At 36.1% G+C, this 23588-nt stretch overlaps 4 long non-coding RNA genes across 4 annotated transcripts; all 4 read left to right on the top strand.

The window, feature by feature from the left end:
• The first annotated feature begins 1433 nt into the window (after positions 1-1433).
• On the top strand, positions 1434-1850 carry LOC135267652 (uncharacterized). The gene is made up of 2 exons (XR_010336048.1): positions 1434-1556; positions 1607-1850. It is a non-coding gene; the product is annotated as an uncharacterized LOC135267652 (long non-coding RNA).
• A 6158-nt stretch (positions 1851-8008) lies between these two features.
• On the top strand, positions 8009-8494 carry LOC135267655 (uncharacterized). Its single transcript, XR_010336051.1, has 2 exons — positions 8009-8200; positions 8251-8494. It is a non-coding gene; the product is annotated as an uncharacterized LOC135267655 (long non-coding RNA).
• A 5074-nt stretch (positions 8495-13568) lies between these two features.
• LOC135267651 (uncharacterized) lies at positions 13569-13985 on the top strand. The gene is made up of 2 exons (XR_010336047.1): positions 13569-13691; positions 13742-13985. It is a non-coding gene; the product is annotated as an uncharacterized LOC135267651 (long non-coding RNA).
• Positions 13986-20214: 6229 nt separating this feature from the next.
• On the top strand, positions 20215-20631 carry LOC135267653 (uncharacterized). The gene is made up of 2 exons (XR_010336049.1): positions 20215-20337; positions 20388-20631. It is a non-coding gene; the product is annotated as an uncharacterized LOC135267653 (long non-coding RNA).
• The last annotated feature ends 2957 nt before the right edge of the window (positions 20632-23588 follow it).

The raw sequence follows: 23588 nt of genomic DNA, 5'->3' as shown, positions 1-23588 counted from the left end.
GTAGGAAATTTTGTCAGCTTTAATTTTAATAAAGAGATAAAAATTGATAGGAGTAACTGTTTTCGAGATATAAGCAAGAAACCAAACAACTGTTACCTTAATTAAGCGTTTGCATATAAGCAAATTTAGTACTATTGGTATTATTATTATTAATTTTATTGTTATTAATATGACGACTAAAGACGACTCTGAAACCTTTAGTGACTTTTATGTCTTCTCCTTTTTCCTCTACTAAAGTGTTAGACCCAATTAATTTAGTTTAATTTCAGTTATTCAAACATTTTATTTTAAAGCAAATTTTTGTTAAAGAATATTTATATCCAACTCTATAACTCGCTTATGGTTGGTCCTACAAAAGAAATGCGAATAACTATTTTGTAGGAAATTTTATCAGCTTTAATTTTAACAAAGAGATAAAAATTGATAGGAGTAACTGTTTTCGAGATATAAGCAAGAAACCAAAAACTGTTACCTTAATTAAGCGCTTGTATATAAGCAAATTTAGTACTATTAGTATTATTTTTATTAATGTTGTAACGGTCTTATTTTGTTAAACTCTTAGCAAGAGTCACTCATACATCGTATATTCAATTACAATCAATCCAACATAGTTTCGCTGGTACGGGAGGCGTTTTGGAGTCCCGTAGATGCTTGGGCACTTGAACACCGTTGACATAACATCTTCGTTCAACTAAAAAACAGGCGAAAACATTTAGAATTACCATACCCTGTCTGTTCATGTTACCTGCTTCTGGTATTTGATCACTGGTTTCTGTTTCCTTGTATTTTCCTTTCGTATCGTTCGTTCCAACTTTAAAGGGAGTTGGATAAGACTTGTTTCCTCTCTGTTTTCCTTATTTAGTTGTATCGTCTAGCCGTGATGGGGCTATAAGGAGTGGGTAGTCCCGGAGCATTTCAAGCCGTCCCTCCGGAGAAGCCTGAGCATCTCCTCCGGGTTAATTTTAGTGCTCATGTTCCTCTTGTATCGTCGTACCGAGTTGTAGGGCTCCTTGGTACGTTTTAAATGCCCTTTTGTCCCTTTATTTAAGTCGTGCAAATTGTCTTAAGAGCACACACTCTGTAACTTCCATCTCAATTAATTAGTAAATTGTTTTCACTTACCTCCCTATTAACTAACCATCGACACAATAAAGGTCCATTTGCACAAAACTACATTTTCAAAATGTAAACAAACTTAACCTTTTCCACCTGTCGTTAAACACCAATTTCGTATGCGGCTTTCAAGAACCAAGTGCGCGCTCTCGGAGGATCTTTGCGATAAATTCAAAATTTTTCATTTTCTTTTACATAGACCGATATGGGCCACGTTTCGCGCCACGAAAACGAGTAGGGATAAATCGTTTGACTTCCTAACAACCTTCCTTTTTCGGCTGCGGTCCTCGACGAGTACAGAAGCTCCCGTATTAGTTCACGTGGAAAATTTACACTATCGTTTCTTTTACCTTTCCGGATCTCGGACCTACCGTTTCGTAAATTACCACATAGTGACTTATTTAGAAATACCGCATCTTTCTTTTTCGTCGTCCCTCACAGAGGTAATGTAAGATTTCTCTTATCGCTCGTATTCTTATCATTTCGAAATCAGGGACCCTGGCTGAGGCAGAAATAGTCCATTGCGCAACCTGTACCCATCGGGATATCTAGAATTTAACCCTGTTCTACAAGTGGCTGATTCGACACCAGCCTACCAAAGTTCCTACAAGAGGAACGCCTGGACCAATTGACCTCGCCTATCGAACGATAAGTATCCCTTATCTCATAATTCGTATACCGCTTCGATTTTGGCATTACACCCGTCGGGATTTATTGTACAAATTTATTTCCCTATTTTTCCAACTACATTTACCAACTGGATAGTTTCCTCATTTAATTCATTGATCATAACTTATTATTCTGTAGTATATTTAATTTATTATTACAACTTATTATTTATTCTTTCATTCAATTGTAATTAAATTAAGTTCAATGTAAACATATCACAGCTGTGAAATGGCCTTTTAATTTGATATTGTTTCTTATTACCAAATTCATTTTGATTTACTAATTATTATTTATTATTATCATTTATTATTATTATTTTTCATTTTTGAATTAAATTTATTTTGATCAAGGCCTGTCGTTTTCATAATCAGCATTCAGTAGCTAGCTGACAAAAAAAAGCTACTTGGCGCCCTTAACTAGACCCACGACTCCGGCTCTCCTGAACTAGCTCTGAGTCCGGAGACGGTGTACTCATTTACAAATAAAAAAAAAAAAAAAAGCGTGACACAAATTTGGCGCCCAACGTGGGGCTAGTTTTCAAAAAAAAAAAAAACACAACAAAAACCAATTTTAATTACTTATTATAATTGTACTAAAATAATAAGAGAGAAAACGACAGGCTAACATCCCTTTATTCTTGACAAGTTCTCGTTATGGCGTCCGAGTCAAATATTATCTTACCGAAATATTTATCAGAGCACGAGCTTACCTATGAACTGCTTATACGTCGCATTAAAACCCAACGTACTAAGGAAGAAAAATGCCGTCTCTTAGAACATGAGCAACTTAAGGAACATACACGACCCGTGAATTTTACTACAAAACACCTAAATTTTGTAACAGACAGACAGGAAATTACCGAGACATTACAATCGATCACGACCCTAATACTAGATTTTGACTCCGGACTTTTGACCGATACACTGTGCCAGCGTATACAGACCAGACTGAATCATGTCCGTGAACGTATTCTAAGAATGCCTATTCCATCCGAATCCAACGAAGAGTCTAAAGCCATCCGCGACGAACTGCATGCTACTTGTTTGACCCTTGAGGCCGATCTGAGAGACCGCGTCCTCCACTCCCCTATGATGACTCCTCTTGGTCAAGATACCACTCAATTTCACTTCCACAATTCTAATTCCTTACCCGTAACGGAACCAAAGCAGGTTCCAGTATATAAGTGGGGAATTTCGTTCTCCGGAGAACCTACCGACAACTTAATTTCCTTTCTCGAGAATGTCGAAGAATTATCTATCGCGCGTAGAGTTAGCCCACAAGAATTATTCCTATCAGGGATTGACTTATTTAAAGGACGTGCGTTAATTTGGTTTCGCTCCGTTAGAGGCCAGTACAATGATTGGCACTCTTTGATAACTGCGTTAAAGGAAGAATTTCTTCCTCTAGACTATGATGATCTTTTGTGGCAGGAGATCAAAAACAGATTGCAACATAAAGACGAACCAATCGCTATCTATATCGCCACTATGCAAACCCTATTCAAACGTCTTTCGGAAGAACCGCGTGAAAAAACAAAACTCTACTATTTACGCAAATTAATCCGCCCCGAATTTATTACCGCTCTCGCACTACACGATATCTCGTCCGTTAAAGAACTCCAAGAACTGTGTAAAAAGGTAGAGAAATCTCTGGCATTTTGTCAACCACCCGCCAAAACTAATTGGCACTTAGTCGAACCAGAGCTTTCATTACTAGCTAGCGCACCTATTGCATTTAAGGACAATCCAAATATGCCTCAGATGAAACATGTTCCACGGAGCCCCCAGCAAAAACCGTCTTCTGTAAATTCGAATAACACTAGAATTCAGGCCGCATCGACGCCGCGAAAATGTTTTAATTGTGACAGTGCGACTCACTTTTATTCCAACTGCCCGGAAAAACGGGGACGATTTTGTTATCGTTGCGGAACTCGAGACGTTACCGTGTTTACTTGCCCGAATTGTACATCAAAAAACTAATTAGGGAATCGGCTACCGCTGATCGTTGCCGACAACCCACTTTTCAGATCAGCAAAACGTCACCGGAATGGACTAACTGGGTCAATCATGTACGAAAATTTTTACGTCACAATCCAGTACCGTCACCGGTAGTAACACTTAACTCAATTATTTTAACTAAACCAAATGATAATCGTCCGTACCTCGAAATTAAAATAAATCAAGTTAAAATTAAGGCCCTTATTGATTCAGGTGCCTCAAAATCTGTTTTAGGACTCAGGGGATTATATTTAATAAAGGAGCTAAATTTAAACAAAAATGCCTCCGCGTTTAAAGTTGCCCGTACCGCAGACGGCAGTCAACACCCAGTCGAATACGAAGTTCAAATAGAAATTACGCTGGACGATGTTAAACATAAATTATCGATTTTGGTAATACCTTCTCTAAACCATACGTTAATTCTGGGTAGCGACTTTTGCGATACCTTTTCAATTTGTCTCAATTATCTTTCTCGTACCTGCAAACCGCAAATCCAAACCCCTATTGACTCTCTACATTCTGAGAACTCCCTTTCTGCTGAACAGTCTTTCGTCGCCAAAAGAATAACGGAGAAATTTTATGAAATAAGCGGCGAGGTGTTAGGCCGTACTCACAAACTGTCCCTGAATATCGAAACCGGAGATGCAATCCCGTTCCGACAATATCAGTACCCGATGTCCCCGTATATGCAAAAAATCCTAAATAGCGAAGTGGACGAGATGTTACGTTTAGGAGTCATAGAACCGTCACAAAGCCCATGGTGTTCCCCAGTACTTCTTGTTAAAAAATCGTCGGGTGAATACCGCTTTTGTTTTGACGGTCGGAAATTAAACGAAATTACGAAGCATGACTCTTACCCACTTCCCCGCATCGACAGAATTCTCTCTCTATTAAGAGATGCCAAATTTATTAGCTCTTTAGATCTTCGCAGAGCATTCTGGCAAATTCCCCTTTCCGAACCCTCCAAAGAGAAAACGGCATTTGCAGTTCAGGGACGTGGACTATTTCAGTTTACTGTCATGCCATTTGGCCTTCGAAACTCTGCACAAACACAGCAACGACTGATGGATGCTATCTTTGGACCCCAATTCGAACCCAAGATTTTCGTGTACCTGGATGATCTTATTATCGTGACCGCCACATTTGAGGAGCACGTCGAATTACTGGAAGTAGTCCTTAACCACCTCAAAGCAGCTAATTTGACAATTAATCTAGATAAAAGTAAATTCTTCCGGACTTCTCTTAAATATCTCGGATATATAATTGATGCAGAAGGTCTTCGTACAGACCCGGAAAAAATCTCCTCCATGGTCGAATATCCTCGACCTAAGAACGCAACCGAAATTAAAAGATTTATTGGCCTCTGTAGCTGGTATCGGCGGTTCATTAAAAATTTCTCTTCTTTAGTAGCCCCGATAAATGATCTCTTAAAGGGCAAGAAAAAGAAACAGGAAGTAAAGTGGGTTGAGAAAACTGAAACCGCTTTTCACGCGATTAAAAACGCGCTAGTTTCTGCGCCAGTTTTAACCACACCGGATTTCTCAAAACCTTTTTATGTACAATGCGACGCCAGCGACGTGGGCTTAGGTGGCGTACTTACCCAAGGAGAAGAAGGCTTCGAAAAAGTCATTTGCTTTGCCAGCCGAGGTCTTTCTAAAAGCGAGCGGAACTACTCCGTAACGGAGCGCGAATGCTTGGCAGTAATCTTCTCCATAGAAAAATTTCGACCCTACATTGAGGGTACCAATTTTACAGTTATCACAGACCATCACTCTCTTCTATACCTTTTCCGTATGAAAAATCCTACTGGCCGTTTGGCGCGATGGATCTTACGGCTCCAGCAATTTTCGTTCAATATTATTCACCGTAAAGGAAATATTAATGTGGTCCCGGACGCCCTTTCACGCATACCGCCCTTTGTAAGTTCCGAAATAGAAATCGCGATAGTTGATCTCGAACCAGCAGAAAATGATAAGTGGTACAATAGAATGATACAAAGGATTACAGAGTCACCTGATACTTATCCTGGTTGGTTAGTCGAGGATGATAAACTAATGAAATTTTGTCCCAGTCGCGCCCCTCTACAAAACAACGAACGAGAGTGGAAATTTGTAGTCCCCAAATCGAAACGGCCCACGGTAATTCAATCATGTCATAATCCCCCAACTGCTGCTCATTTCGGTACGTTCAAAACACTCTCTCGAATTAAAGAAAATTATTTCTGGCCTGGAATGAGATCTGACGTTCACCGCTATGTAAGAACCTGTCGTACGTGTGCCGCCCAAAAAGTTCCTAACGGTGGCCCACTTGGACTAATGGGCTGCGAAAAAATCGTACGATTCCCATGGCAGGTTATTGCCTTGGACTTTATGGGCCCTTTCCCTCGCACAAGCAAGGGTCACAAATATCTTCTTGCGGTATCGGATTGGTTCTCTAAATACACTCTTTTATTACCTATTAAAAAAGCAACGTCTACACCAGTCATTAAGTTTTTGGAAGAACGTGTCTTCTTGGTATACGGTGTACCCCAATTTATTATTGCGGATAATGGCAAACAGTTCATAGGGAACGCGTTTAAGCGATTTGTAAATTCATATAATGTGGAAAAAATTTGGTATAACGCGAAGTACCACCCGCAAGCTAATTTTGTCGAGAGGACAAACCGCACTATCGGTACCGCTATTCGATCCTATATAAATACGCACGATACATGGGACCTAGAATTAGCAAAAATTCAAGCTGCTATAAACACTGCCCGTCACGAAAGCACTCGTTATACCCCAGCGTTTCTTAATTTTGGAAGACACGTACCGTTATCTGGAAATTATTACCGAAATATACCAATCAACGGAAATAACTTCGACTTTACTGTTGCGGATCGTCACGATTATGCGAGAGAGATTAACAAATTAACGGAAGTGTTCCAAATCGTGCGGGATAATCTGCATAACGCCTATAACAAAAATTCCCGTCGTTATAACGCCTCTCGTAGGGATCTGTCATTTAACGTGGGTGATCGAATTTGGCGTAAAAATAAAGTATTGTCTTCCGCCGGACACAAATTCACTGCAAAATTAAGCCCTAAATACGTCCCCGGCACGGTTACAGAAAAACTTTCAAATCTCGTGTATCGAATTCGGAATGAAGATGGTTCTAACGCCGGAAACTGGCATATCCAGGATTTAAAACAGTACCACGTAGATGACTCAGATTCGTCCGGAAGCGAAACTCAAGACGAGACTGACGAGAACGACAACAATCCCGAACATGAACAACTTAATATTCGCACCATAAAAAAAAATAACTTCCAATAAATTCCAATTTTCTTTCAAAGATTTTGTTAAAAAAAAAAACAAGGCTTGCGCCTTAATTTTTTTTTTTTGTGGGAAAGGGACAGTGTAACGGTCTTATTTTGTTAAACTCTTAGCAAGAGTCACTCATACATCGTATATTCAATTACAATCAATCCAACATAGTTTCGCTGGTACGGGAGGCGTTTTGGAGTCCCGTAGATGCTTGGGCACTTGAACACCGTTGACATAACATCTTCGTTCAACTAAAAAACAGGCGAAAACATTTAGAATTACCATACCCTGTCTGTTCATGTTACCTGCTTCTGGTATTTGATCACTGGTTTCTGTTTCCTTGTATTTTCCTTTCGTATCGTTCGTTCCAACTTTAAAGGGAGTTGGATAAGACTTGTTTCCTCTCTGTTTTCCTTATTTAGTTGTATCGTCTAGCCGTGATGGGGCTATAAGGAGTGGGTAGTCCCGGAGCATTTCAAGCCGTCCCTCCGGAGAAGCCTGAGCATCTCCTCCGGGTTAATTTTAGTGCTCATGTTCCTCTTGTATCGTCGTACCGAGTTGTAGGGCTCCTTGGTACGTTTTAAATGCCCTTTTGTCCCTTTATTTAAGTCGTGCAAATTGTCTTAAGAGCACACACTCTGTAACTTCCATCTCAATTAATTAGTAAATTGTTTTCACTTACCTCCCTATTAACTAACCATCGACACAATAAAGGTCCATTTGCACAAAACTACATTTTCAAAATGTAAACAAACTTAACCTTTTCCACCTGTCGTTAAACACCAATTTCGTATGCGGCTTTCAAGAACCAAGTGCGCGCTCTCGGAGGATCTTTGCGATAAATTCAAAATTTTTCATTTTCTTTTACATAGACCGATATGGGCCACGTTTCGCGCCACGAAAACGAGTAGGGATAAATCGTTTGACTTCCTAACAACCTTCCTTTTTCGGCTGCGGTCCTCGACGAGTACAGAAGCTCACGTATTAGTTCACGTGGAAAATTTACACTATCGTTTCTTTTACCTTTCCGGATCTCGGACCTACCGTTTCGTAAATTACCACATAGTGACTTATTTAGAAATACCGCATCTTTCTTTTTCGTCGTCCCTCACAGAGGTAATGTAAGATTTCTCTTATCGCTCGTATTCTTATCATTTCGAAATCAGGGACCCTGGCTGAGGCAGAAATAGTCCATTGCGCAACCTGTACCCATCGGGATATCTAGAATTTAACCCTGTTCTACAAGTGGCTGATTCGACACCAGCCTACCAAAGTTCCTACAAGAGGAACGCCTGGACCAATTGACCTCGCCTATCGAACGATAAGTATCCCTTATCTCATAATTCGTATACCGCTTCGATTTTGGCATTACACCCGTCGGGATTTATTGTACAAATTTATTTCCCTATTTTTCCAACTACATTTACCAACTGGATAGTTTCCTCATTTAATTCATTGATCATAATTTATTATTCTGTAGTATATTTAATTTATTATTACAACTTATTATTTATTCTTTCATTCAATTGTAATTAAATTAAGTTCAATGTAAACATATCACAGCTGTGAAATGGCCTTTTAATTTGATATTGTTTCTTATTACCAAATTCATTTTGATTTACTAATTATTATTTATTATTATCATTTATTATTATTATTTTTCATTTTTGAATTAAATTTATTTTGATCAAGGCCTGTCGTTTTCATAATCAGCATTCAGTAGCTAGCTGACAAAAAAAAGCTACTTGGCGCCCTTAACTAGACCCACGACTCCGGCTCTCCTGAACTACCTCTGAGTCCGGAGACGGTGTACTCATTTACAAATAAAAAAAAAAAAAAAAAAAAGCGTGACAATGTTATTGTTATTAATATGACGACTAAAAACAACTTTGAAGACTTTGGTGATTTTTATGTCTTCTCCTTTTTTCTCTACTAAAGTGTTAGTCATAATTAATTTAGTTTAATTTCGGTTTTTCAAACATTTTATTTTAAAGCAAATTTTTGTTGAATATTATTAATATCCAACTCTATAACTCGCTTATGGTTGACCCTACAAGAAAAATGCAAATAACTATTTTGTTGCAAATTTTATCAGCTTTATTATTAGTAAAAAGATAAAAATTGATAGGAGTAACTGTTTTCGAGATATAAGCAAGAAACCAAAAAACTCTTACCTTAATTAAGCGCTTGCATATAAGCAAATTTAGTACTATTAGTATTATTATTATTAATGTTATTGTTATTAATATGACGACTAAAAACAACTTTGAAGACTTTGGTGATTTTTATGTCTTCTCCTTTTTTCGCTACTAAAGTGTTAGACCCAATTAATTTAGTTTAATTTCGGTTTTTCAAACATTTTATTTTAAAGCAAATTTTTGTTAAAGATTATTTATATCTAACTCTATAACTCGCCTATGGTTCGTCCTACAGGAAATTTGCAAATAACTATTTTGTAGGAAATTTTATCCGCTTTAATTTTGAAAAAAAGATAAAATTTGATAGGAGTAACGGCTTTCGATATATAAGCAAAAAACCAAAGTAAAAACTGTTACAGTTACTGAACAAAAATGTAATACAGTTTTCAATGTTTGAGACGAAGTCGAAGATGCAGCATTTAAAAACGACTCTAAAGACTTCAGTGACTTTTATGTCACCTCCTTTTTCCTCCAATAAAGTGTTGGACCCAATAAATTAAGTGTATTTTAAATCACAAGACATTTTCTGTTAAAGCACTTTTTTTTTAAATATTAATTATTTTCAATCATATATCTCGCTTATGGTTAGTCCTACATGAAAAATGCAAATAACTATTTTGTAGGAAATTTTGTCAGCTTTAATTTTAGTAAAGAGATAAAAATTGATAAGAGTAACTGTTTTCGAGATATAAGCAAGAAACCAAACAACTGTTACCTTAATTAAGCGTTTGCATATAAGCAAATTTAGTACTATTAGTATTATTATTATTAATGTTATTGTTATTAATATGACGACTAAAAACAACTTTGAAGACTTTGGTGATTTTTATGTCTTCTCCTTTTTTCTCTACTAAAGTGTTAGACCCAATTAATTTAGTTTAATTTCGGTTTTTCAAACATTTTATTTTAAAGCAAATTTTTGTTAAAGATTATTTATATCCAACTCTATAACTCGCTTATGGTTGGTCCTACAAAAGAAATGCAAATAACTATTTTGTATGAAATTTTATCAGCTTTAATTTTTAAAGAAAGATAAAAATTGATAGGAGTAACTGTTTTCGAGATATAAGCAAGAAACCAAAAAACTGTTACCTTAATTAAGCGCATGCATATAAGCAAATTTAGTACTATAAGTATTATTATTATTAATGTTATTGTTATTAATATGACGACTAAAGACGACTCTGAAAACTTTAGTGACTTTTATGTCTCCTCCTTTTTCCTCTACTAAAATGCTAGACCCCATTAATTTAGTTTAATTTCAATTTTTCAAACATTTTATTTTAAAGCAAATTTTTGTTAAAAATTATTTATATCCAACTCTATAACTCGCCTATGGTTTGTCCTACAGGAAATTTGCAAATAACTATTTTGTAGGAAATTTTATCCGCTTTAATTTTGAAAAAAAGATAAAATTTGATAGGAGTAACGGTTTTCGAGATATAAGTAAAAAACCAAAGTGAAAACTGTTACAGTTACTGAACAAAAATGTAATACAGTTTTCAATGTTTGAGACGAAGTCGAAGATGCAGCATTTAAAAACGATTCTAAAGACTTCAGTGACTTTTATGTCACCTCCTTTTTCCTCTAATAGAGTGTTAGACCCAATAAATTAAGTGTATTTTAAATCACAAGACATTTTCTGTTAAAGCACTTTTTTTTTAAATATTAATTATTTTCAATCATATATCTCGCTTATGGTTAGTCCTACATAAAAAATGCAAATAACTATTTTGTAGGAAATTTTGTCAGCTTTAATTTTAGTAAAGAGATAAAAATTGATAGGAGTAACTGTTTTCGAGATATAAGCAAGAAACCAAAAAACTGTTACCTTAATTAAGCGTTTGCATATAAGCAAATTTAGTACTATTAGTATTATTATTATTATTAATGTTATTGTTTTTAATATGACGACTAAAGACGACTCTGAGACCTTTAGTGACTTTTATGTCTTCTCCTTTTTCCTCTACTAAAGTGTTAGACCCAATTAATTTAGTTTAATTTCAGTTATTCAAACATTTTATTTTAAAGCAAATTTTTGTTAAAGAATATTTATATCCAACTCTATAACTCGCTTATGGTTGGTCTTACAAAAAAAATGCGAATAACTATTTTGTAGGAAATTTTATCAGCTTTAATTTTTAAAGAAAGATAAAAATTGATAGGAGTAACTGTTTTCGAGATATAAGCAAGAAACCAAAAACTGTTACCTTAATTAAGCGCTTGTATATAAGCAAATTTAGTACTATTAGTATTATTATTATTAATGTTATTGTTATTAATATGACGACTAAAAACAACTTTGAAGACTTTGGTGATTTTTATGTCTTCTCCTTTTTTCTCTACTAAAGTGTTAGACCCAATTAATTTAGTTTAATTTCGGTTTTACAAACATTTTATTTTAAAGCATATTTTTGTTAAAGATTATTTATATCCAACTCTATAACTCGCCTATGGTTCGTCCTACAGGACATTTGCAAATAACTATTTTGTAGGAAATTTTAGCCGCTTTAATTTTGAAAAAAAGATAAAATTTGATAGGAGTAACGGTTTTCGAAATATAAGCAAAAAACCAAAGTGAAAACTGTTACAGTTACTGAACAAAAATGTAATACAGTTTTCAATGTATGAGACGAAGTCGAAGATGCAGCATTTAAAAACGACTCTAAAGACTTCAGTGACTTTTATGTCACCTCCTTTTTCCTCTAATAAAGTGTTGGACCCAATAAATTAAGTGTATTTTAAATCACAAGACATTTTCTGTTAAAGCACTTTTTTTTTAAATATTAATTATTTTCAATCATATATCTCGCTTATGGTTAGTCCTACATGAAAAATGCAAATAACTATTTTGTAGGAAATTTTGTCAGCTTTAATTTTAATAAAGAGATAAAAATTGATAGGAGTAACTGTTTTCGAGATATAAGCAAGAAACCAAACAACTGTTACCTTAATTAAGCGTTTGCATATAAGCAAATTTAGTACTATTGGTATTATTATTATTAATTTTATTGTTATTAATATGACGACTAAAGACGACTCTGAAACCTTTAGTGACTTTTATGTCTTCTCCTTTTTCCTCTACTAAAGTGTTAGACCCAATTAATTTAGTTTAATTTCAGTTATTCAAACATTTTATTTTAAAGCAAATTTTTGTTAAAGAATATTTATATCCAACTCTATAACTCGCTTATGGTTGGTCCTACAAAAGAAATGCGAATAACTATTTTGTAGGAAATTTTATCAGCTTTAATTTTAACAAAGAGATAAAAATTGATAGGAGTAACTGTTTTCGAGATATAAGCAAGAAACCAAAAACTGTTACCTTAATTAAGCGCTTGTATATAAGCAAATTTAGTACTATTAGTATTATTTTTATTAATGTTGTAACGGTCTTATTTTGTTAAACTCTTAGCAAGAGTCACTCATACATCGTATATTCAATTACAATCAATCCAACATAGTTTCGCTGGTACGGGAGGCGTTTTGGAGTCCCGTAGATGCTTGGGCACTTGAACACCGTTGACATAACATCTTCGTTCAACTAAAAAACAGGCGAAAACATTTAGAATTACCATACCCTGTCTGTTCATGTTACCTGCTTCTGGTATTTGATCACTGGTTTCTGTTTCCTTGTATTTTCCTTTCGTATCGTTCGTTCCAACTTTAAAGGGAGTTGGATAAGACTTGTTTCCTCTCTGTTTTCCTTATTTAGTTGTATCGTCTAGCCGTGATGGGGCTATAAGGAGTGGGTAGTCCCGGAGCATTTCAAGCCGTCCCTCCGGAGAAGCCTGAGCATCTCCTCCGGGTTAATTTTAGTGCTCATGTTCCTCTTGTATCGTCGTACCGAGTTGTAGGGCTCCTTGGTACGTTTTAAATGCCCTTTTGTCCCTTTATTTAAGTCGTGCAAATTGTCTTAAGAGCACACACTCTGTAACTTCCATCTCAATTAATTAGTAAATTGTTTTCACTTACCTCCCTATTAACTAACCATCGACACAATAAAGGTCCATTTGCACAAAACTACATTTTCAAAATGTAAACAAACTTAACCTTTTCCACCTGTCGTTAAACACCAATTTCGTATGCGGCTTTCAAGAACCAAGTGCGCGCTCTCGGAGGATCTTTGCGATAAATTCAAAATTTTTCATTTTCTTTTACATAGACCGATATGGGCCACGTTTCGCGCCACGAAAACGAGTAGGGATAAATCGTTTGACTTCCTAACAACCTTCCTTTTTCGGCTGCGGTCCTCGACGAGTACAGAAGCTCCCGTATTAGTTCACGTGGAAAATTTACACTATCGTTTCTTTTACCTTTCCGGATCTCGGACCTACCGTTTCGTAAATTACCACATAGTGACTTATTTAGAAATACCGCATCTTTCTTTTTCGTCGTCCCTCACAGAGGTAATGTAAGATTTCTCTTATCGCTCGTATTCTTATCATTTCGAAATCAGGGACCCTGGCTGAGGCAGAAATAGTCCATTGCGCAACCTGTACCCATCGGGATATCTAGAATTTAACCCTGTTCTACAAGTGGCTGATTCGACACCAGCCTACCAAAGTTCCTACAAGAGGAACGCCTGGACCAATTGACCTCGCCTATCGAACGATAAGTATCCCTTATCTCATAATTCGTATACCGCTTCGATTTTGGCATTACACCCGTCGGGATTTATTGTACAAATTTATTTCCCTATTTTTCCAACTACATTTACCAACTGGATAGTTTCCTCATTTAATTCATTGATCATAATTTATTATTCTGTAGTATATTTAATTTATTATTACAACTTATTATTTATTCTTTCATTCAATTGTAATTAAATTAAGTTCAATGTAAACATATCACAGCTGTGAAATGGCCTTTTAATTTGATATTGTTTCTTATTACCAAATTCATTTTGATTTACTAATTATTATTTATTATTATCATTTATTATTATTATTTTTCATTTTTGAATTAAATTTATTTTGATCAAGGCCTGTCGTTTTCATAATCAGCATTCAGTAGCTAGCTGACAAAAAAAAGCTACTTGGCGCCCTTAACTAGACCCACGACTCCGGCTCTCCTGAACTAGCTCTGAGTCCGGAGACGGTGTACTCATTTACAAATAAAAAAAAAAAAAAAAAAGCGTGACACAAATTTGGCGCCCAACGTGGGGCTAGTTTTCAAAAAAAAAAAAAACACAACAAAAACCAATTTTAATTACTTATTATAATTGTACTAAAATAATAAGAGAGAAAACGACAGGCTAACATCCCTTTATTCTTGACAAGTTCTCGTTATGGCGTCCGAGTCAAATATTATCTTACCGAAATATTTATCAGAGCACGAGCTTACCTATGAACTGCTTATACGTCGCATTAAAACCCAACGTACTAAGGAAGAAAAATGCCGTCTCTTAGAACATGAGCAACTTAAGGAACATACACGACCCGTGAATTTTACTACAAAACACCTAAATTTTGTAACAGACAGACAGGAAATTACCGAGACATTACAATCGATCACGACCCTAATACTAGATTTTGACTCCGGACTTTTGACCGATACACTGTGCCAGCGTATACAGACCAGACTGAATCATGTCCGTGAACGTATTCTAAGAATGCCTATTCCATCCGAATCCAACGAAGAGTCTAAAGCCATCCGCGACGAACTGCATGCTACTTGTTTGACCCTTGAGGCCGATCTGAGAGACCGCGTCCTCCACTCCCCTATGATGACTCCTCTTGGTCAAGATACCACTCAATTTCACTTCCACAATTCTAATTCCTTACCCGTAACGGAACCAAAGCAGGTTCCAGTATATAAGTGGGGAATTTCGTTCTCCGGAGAACCTACCGACAACTTAATTTCCTTTCTCGAGAATGTCGAAGAATTATCTATCGCGCGTAGAGTTAGCCCACAAGAATTATTCCTATCAGGGATTGACTTATTTAAAGGACGTGCGTTAATTTGGTTTCGCTCCGTTAGAGGCCAGTACAATGATTGGCACTCTTTGATAACTGCGTTAAAGGAAGAATTTCTTCCTCTAGACTATGATGATCTTTTGTGGCAGGAGATCAAAAACAGATTGCAACATAAAGACGAACCAATCGCTATCTATATCGCCACTATGCAAACCCTATTCAAACGTCTTTCGGAAGAACCGCGTGAAAAAACAAAACTCTACTATTTACGCAAATTAATCCGCCCCGAATTTATTACCGCTCTCGCACTACACGATATCTCGTCCGTTAAAGAACTCCAAGAACTGTGTAAAAAGGTAGAGAAATCTCTGGCATTTTGTCAACCACCCGCCAAAACTAATTGGCACTTAGTCGAACCAGAGCTTTCATTACTAGCTAGCGCACCTATTGCATTTAAGGACAATCCAAATATGCCTCAGATGAAACATGTTCCACGGAGCCCCCAGCAAAAACCGTCTTCTGTAAATTCGAATAACACTAGAATTCAGGCCGCATCGACGCCGCGAAAATGTTTTAATTGTGACAGTGCGACTCACTTTTATTCCAACTGCCCGGAAAAACGGGGACGATTTTGTTATCGTTGCGGAACTCGAGACGTTACCGTGTTTACTTGCCCGAATTGTACATCAAAAAACTAATTAGGGAATCGGCTACCGCTGATCGTTGCCGACAACCCACTTTTCAGATCAGCAAAACGTCACCGGAATGGACTAACTGGGTCAATCATGTACGAAAATTTTTACGTCACAATCCAGTACCGTCACCGGTAGTAACACTTAACTCAATTATTTTAACTAAACCAAATGATAATCGTCCGTACCTCGAAATTAAAATAAATCAAGTTAAAATTAAGGCCCTTATTGATTCAGGTGCCTCAAAATCTGTTTTAGGACTCAGGGGATTATATTTAATAAAGGAGCTAAATTTAAACAAAAATGCCTCCGCGTTTAAAGTTGCCCGTACCGCAGACGGCAGTCAACACCCAGTCGAATACGAAGTTCAAATAGAAATTACGCTGGACGATGTTAAACATAAATTATCGATTTTGGTAATACCTTCTCTAAACCATACGTTAATTCTGGGTAGCGACTTTTGCGATACCTTTTCAATTTGTCTCAATTATCTTTCTCGTACCTGCAAACCGCAAATCCAAACCCCTATTGACTCTCTACATTCTGAGAACTCCCTTTCTGCTGAACAGTCTTTCGTCGCCAAAAGAATAACGGAGAAATTTTATGAAATAAGCGGCGAGGTGTTAGGCCGTACTCACAAACTGTCCCTGAATATCGAAACCGGAGATGCAATCCCGTTCCGACAATATCAGTACCCGATGTCCCCGTATATGCAAAAAATCCTAAATAGCGAAGTGGACGAGATGTTACGTTTAGGAGTCATAGAACCGTCACAAAGCCCATGGTGTTCCCCAGTACTTCTTGTTAAAAAATCGTCGGGTGAATACCGCTTTTGTTTTGACGGTCGGAAATTAAACGAAATTACGAAGCATGACTCTTACCCACTTCCCCGCATCGACAGAATTCTCTCTCTATTAAGAGATGCCAAATTTATTAGCTCTTTAGATCTTCGCAGAGCATTCTGGCAAATTCCCCTTTCCGAACCCTCCAAAGAGAAAACGGCATTTGCAGTTCAGGGACGTGGACTATTTCAGTTTACTGTCATGCCATTTGGCCTTCGAAACTCTGCACAAACACAGCAACGACTGATGGATGCTATCTTTGGACCCCAATTCGAACCCAAGATTTTCGTGTACCTGGATGATCTTATTATCGTGACCGCCACATTTGAGGAGCACGTCGAATTACTGGAAGTAGTCCTTAACCACCTCAAAGCAGCTAATTTGACAATTAATCTAGATAAAAGTAAATTCTTCCGGACTTCTCTTAAATATCTCGGATATATAATTGATGCAGAAGGTCTTCGTACAGACCCGGAAAAAATCTCCTCCATGGTCGAATATCCTCGACCTAAGAACGCAACCGAAATTAAAAGATTTATTGGCCTCTGTAGCTGGTATCGGCGGTTCATTAAAAATTTCTCTTCTTTAGTAGCCCCGATAAATGATCTCTTAAAGGGCAAGAAAAAGAAACAGGAAGTAAAGTGGGTTGAGAAAACTGAAACCGCTTTTCACGCGATTAAAAACGCGCTAGTTTCTGCGCCAGTTTTAACCACACCGGATTTCTCAAAACCTTTTTATGTACAATGCGACGCCAGCGACGTGGGCTTAGGTGGCGTACTTACCCAAGGAGAAGAAGGCTTCGAAAAAGTCATTTGCTTTGCCAGCCGAGGTCTTTCTAAAAGCGAGCGGAACTACTCCGTAACGGAGCGCGAATGCTTGGCAGTAATCTTCTCCATAGAAAAATTTCGACCCTACATTGAGGGTACCAATTTTACAGTTATCACAGACCATCACTCTCTTCTATACCTTTTCCGTATGAAAAATCCTACTGGCCGTTTGGCGCGATGGATCTTACGGCTCCAGCAATTTTCGTTCAATATTATTCACCGTAAAGGAAATATTAATGTGGTCCCGGACGCCCTTTCACGCATACCGCCCTTTGTAAGTTCCGAAATAGAAATCGCGATAGTTGATCTCGAACCAGCAGAAAATGATAAGTGGTACAATAGAATGATACAAAGGATTACAGAGTCACCTGATACTTATCCTGGTTGGTTAGTCGAGGATGATAAACTAATGAAATTTTGTCCCAGTCGCGCCCCTCTACAAAACAACGAACGAGAGTGGAAATTTGTAGTCCCCAAATCGAAACGGCCCACGGTAATTCAATCATGTCATAATCCCCCAACTGCTGCTCATTTCGGTACGTTCAAAACACTCTCTCGAATTAAAGAAAATTATTTCTGGCCTGGAATGAGATCTGACGTTCACCGCTATGTAAGAACCTGTCGTACGTGTGCCGCCCAAAAAGTTCCTAACGGTGGCCCACTTGGACTAATGGGCTGCGAAAAAATCGTACGATTCCCATGGCAGGTTATTGCCTTGGACTTTATGGGCCCTTTCCCTCGCACAAGCAAGGGTCACAAATATCTTCTTGCGGTATCGGATTGGTTCTCTAAATACACTCTTTTATTACCTATTAAAAAAGCAACGTCTACACCAGTCATTAAGTTTTTGGAAGAACGTGTCTTCTTGGTATACGGTGTACCCCAATTTATTATTGCGGATAATGGCAAACAGTTCATAGGGAACGCGTTTAAGCGATTTGTAAATTCATATAATGTGGAAAAAATTTGGTATAACGCGAAGTACCACCCGCAAGCTAATTTTGTCGAGAGGACAAACCGCACTATCGGTACCGCTATTCGATCCTATATAAATACGCACGATACATGGGACCTAGAATTAGCAAAAATTCAAGCTGCTATAAACACTGCCCGTCACGAAAGCACTCGTTATACCCCAGCGTTTCTTAATTTTGGAAGACACGTACCGTTATCTGGAAATTATTACCGAAATATACCAATCAACGGAAATAACTTCGACTTTACTGTTGCGGATCGTCACGATTATGCGAGAGAGATTAACAAATTAACGGAAGTGTTCCAAATCGTGCGGGATAATCTGCATAACGCCTATAACAAAAATTCCCGTCGTTATAACGCCTCTCGTAGGGATCTGTCATTTAACGTGGGTGATCGAATTTGGCGTAAAAATAAAGTATTGTCTTCCGCCGGACACAAATTCACTGCAAAATTAAGCCCTAAATACGTCCCCGGCACGGTTACAGAAAAACTTTCAAATCTCGTGTATCGAATTCGGAATGAAGATGGTTCTAACGCCGGAAACTGGCATATCCAGGATTTAAAACAGTACCACGTAGATGACTCAGATTCGTCCGGAAGCGAAACTCAAGACGAGACTGACGAGAACGACAACAATCCCGAACATGAACAACTTAATATTCGCACCATAAAAAAAAATAACTTCCAATAAATTCCAATTTTCTTTCAAAGATTTTGTTAAAAAAAAAAACAAGGCTTGCGCCTTAATTTTTTTTTTTTGTGGGAAAGGGACAGTGTAACGGTCTTATTTTGTTAAACTCTTAGCAAGAGTCACTCATACATCGTATATTCAATTACAATCAATCCAACATAGTTTCGCTGGTACGGGAGGCGTTTTGGAGTCCCGTAGATGCTTGGGCACTTGAACACCGTTGACATAACATCTTCGTTCAACTAAAAAACAGGCGAAAACATTTAGAATTACCATACCCTGTCTGTTCATGTTACCTGCTTCTGGTATTTGATCACTGGTTTCTGTTTCCTTGTATTTTCCTTTCGTATCGTTCGTTCCAACTTTAAAGGGAGTTGGATAAGACTTGTTTCCTCTCTGTTTTCCTTATTTAGTTGTATCGTCTAGCCGTGATGGGGCTATAAGGAGTGGGTAGTCCCGGAGCATTTCAAGCCGTCCCTCCGGAGAAGCCTGAGCATCTCCTCCGGGTTAATTTTAGTGCTCATGTTCCTCTTGTATCGTCGTACCGAGTTGTAGGGCTCCTTGGTACGTTTTAAATGCCCTTTTGTCCCTTTATTTAAGTCGTGCAAATTGTCTTAAGAGCACACACTCTGTAACTTCCATCTCAATTAATTAGTAAATTGTTTTCACTTACCTCCCTATTAACTAACCATCGACACAATAAAGGTCCATTTGCACAAAACTACATTTTCAAAATGTAAACAAACTTAACCTTTTCCACCTGTCGTTAAACACCAATTTCGTATGCGGCTTTCAAGAACCAAGTGCGCGCTCTCGGAGGATCTTTGCGATAAATTCAAAATTTTTCATTTTCTTTTACATAGACCGATATGGGCCACGTTTCGCGCCACGAAAACGAGTAGGGATAAATCGTTTGACTTCCTAACAACCTTCCTTTTTCGGCTGCGGTCCTCGACGAGTACAGAAGCTCCCGTATTAGTTCACGTGGAAAATTTACACTATCGTTTCTTTTACCTTTCCGGATCTCGGACCTACCGTTTCGTAAATTACCACATAGTGACTTATTTAGAAATACCGCATCTTTCTTTTTCGTCGTCCCTCACAGAGGTAATGTAAGATTTCTCTTATCGCTCGTATTCTTATCATTTCGAAATCAGGGACCCTGGCTGAGGCAGAAATAGTCCATTGCGCAACCTGTACCCATCGGGATATCTAGAATTTAACCCTGTTCTACAAGTGGCTGATTCGACACCAGCCTACCAAAGTTCCTACAAGAGGAACGCCTGGACCAATTGACCTCGCCTATCGAACGATAAGTATCCCTTATCTCATAATTCGTATACCGCTTCGATTTTGGCATTACACCCGTCGGGATTTATTGTACAAATTTATTTCCCTATTTTTCCAACTACATTTACCAACTGGATACTTTCCTCATTTAATTCATTGATCATAATTTATTATTCTGTAGTATATTTAATTTATTATTACAACTTATTATTTATTCTTTCATTCAATTGTAATTAAATTAAGTTCAATGTAAACATATCACAGCTGTGAAATGGCCTTTTAATTTGATATTGTTTCTTATTACCAAATTCATTTTGATTTACTAATTATTATTTATTATTATCATTTATTATTATTATTTTTCATTTTTGAATTAAATTTATTTTGATCAAGGCCTGTCGTTTTCATAATCAGCATTCAGTAGCTAGCTGACAAAAAAAAGCTACTTGGCGCCCTTAACTAGACCCACGACTCCGGCTCTCCTGAACTACCTCTGAGTCCGGAGACGGTGTACTCATTTACAAATAAAAAAAAAAAAAAAAAAAAAGCGTGACAATGTTATTGTTATTAATATGACGACTAAAAACAACTTTGAAGACTTTGGTGATTTTTATGTCTTCTCCTTTTTTCTCTACTAAAGTGTTAGTCATAATTAATTTAGTTTAATTTCGGTTTTTCAAACATTTTATTTTAAAGCAAATTTTTGTTGAATATTATTAATATCCAACTCTATAACTCGCTTATGGTTGACCCTACAAGAAAAATGCAAATAACTATTTTGTTGCAAATTTTATCAGCTTTATTATTAGTAAAAAGATAAAAATTGATAGGAGTAACTGTTTTCGAGATATAAGCAAGAAACCAAAAAACTCTTACCTTAATTAAGCGCTTGCATATAAGCAAATTTAGTACTATTAGTATTATTATTATTAATGTTATTGTTATTAATATGACGACTAAAAACAACTTTGAAGACTTTGGTGATTTTTATGTCTTCTCCTTTTTTCGCTACTAAAGTGTTAGACCCAATTAATTTAGTTTAATTTCGGTTTTTCAAACATTTTATTTTAAAGCAAATTTTTGTTAAAGATTATTTATATCTAACTCTATAACTCGCCTATGGTTCGTCCTACAGGAAATTTGCAAATAACTATTTTGTAGGAAATTTTATCCGCTTTAATTTTGAAAAAAAGATAAAATTTGATAGGAGTAACGGCTTTCGATATATAAGCAAAAAACCAAAGTAAAAACTGTTACAGTTACTGAACAAAAATGTAATACAGTTTTCAATGTTTGAGACGAAGTCGAAGATGCAGCATTTAAAAACGACTCTAAAGACTTCAGTGACTTTTATGTCACCTCCTTTTTCCTCCAATAAAGTGTTGGACCCAATAAATTAAGTGTATTTTAAATCACAAGACATTTTCTGTTAAAGCACTTTTTTTTTAAATATTAATTATTTTCAATCATATATCTCGCTTATGGTTAGTCCTACATGAAAAATGCAAATAACTATTTTGTAGGAAATTTTGTCAGCTTTAATTTTAGTAAAGAGATAAAAATTGATAAGAGTAACTGTTTTCGAGATATAAGCAAGAAACCAAACAACTGTTACCTTAATTAAGCGTTTGCATATAAGCAAATTTAGTACTATTAGTATTATTATTATTAATGTTATTGTTATTAATATGACGACTAAAAACAACTTTGAAGACTTTGGTGATTTTTATGTCTTCTCCTTTTTTCTCTACTAAAGTGTTAGACCCAATTAATTTAGTTTAATTTCGGTTTTTCAAACATTTTATTTTAAAGCAAATTTTTGTTAAAGATTATTTATATCCAACTCTATAACTCGCTTATGGTTGGTCCTACAAAAGAAATGCAAATAACTATTTTGTATGAAATTTTATCAGCTTTAATTTTTAAAGAAAGATAAAAATTGATAGGAGTAACTGTTTTCGAGATATAAGCAAGAAACCAAAAAACTGTTACCTTAATTAAGCGCATGCATATAAGCAAATTTAGTACTATAAGTATTATTATTATTAATGTTATTGTTATTAATATGACGACTAAAGACGACTCTGAAAACTTTAGTGACTTTTATGTCTCCTCCTTTTTCCTCTACTAAAATGCTAGACCCCATTAATTTAGTTTAATTTCAATTTTTCAAACATTTTATTTTAAAGCAAATTTTTGTTAAAAATTATTTATATCCAACTCTATAACTCGCCTATGGTTTGTCCTACAGGAAATTTGCAAATAACTATTTTGTAGGAAATTTTATCCGCTTTAATTTTGAAAAAAAGATAAAATTTGATAGGAGTAACGGTTTTCGAGATATAAGTAAAAAACCAAAGTGAAAACTGTTACAGTTACTGAACAAAAATGTAATACAGTTTTCAATGTTTGAGACGAAGTCGAAGATGCAGCATTTAAAAACGATTCTAAAGACTTCAGTGACTTTTATGTCACCTCCTTTTTCCTCTAATAGAGTGTTAGACCCAATAAATTAAGTGTATTTTAAATCACAAGACATTTTCTGTTAAAGCACTTTTTTTTTAAATATTAATTATTTTCAATCATATATCTCGCTTATGGTTAGTCCTACATGAAAAATGCAAATAACTATTTTGTAGGAAATTTTGTCAGCTTTAATTTTAGAGAAGAGATAAAAATTGATAGGAGTAACTGTTTTCGAGATATAAGCAAGAAACAAAAAACTGTTACCTTAATTAAGCGCATGCATATAAGCAAATTTAGTACTATAAGTATTATTATTATTAATGTTATTGTTATTAATATGACGACTAAAGACGACTCTGAAAACTTTAGTGACTTTTATGTCTCCTCCTTTTTCCTCTACTAAAATGCTAGACCCAATTAATTTAGTTTAATTTCAGTTTTTCAAACATTTTATTTTAAAGCAAATTTTTGTTGAATATTATTAATATCCAACTCTATAACTTGCTTATGGTTGATCCTACAAGAAAAATGCAAATAACTATTTTGTTGCAAATTTTATCAGCTTTATTATTAGTAAAAAAATAAAAATTGATAGGAGTAAC

The sequence above is a fragment of the Tribolium castaneum genome, unplaced genomic scaffold (genome assembly GCF_031307605.1).
Source record: "Tribolium castaneum strain GA2 unplaced genomic scaffold, icTriCast1.1 ptg000067l, whole genome shotgun sequence".
Classification (NCBI taxonomy): Eukaryota; Metazoa; Arthropoda; class Insecta; order Coleoptera; family Tenebrionidae; genus Tribolium; species Tribolium castaneum.
Note: the sequence above shows the minus strand (reverse complement) of the source record. Positions and strands in the feature narration are given on the sequence as shown.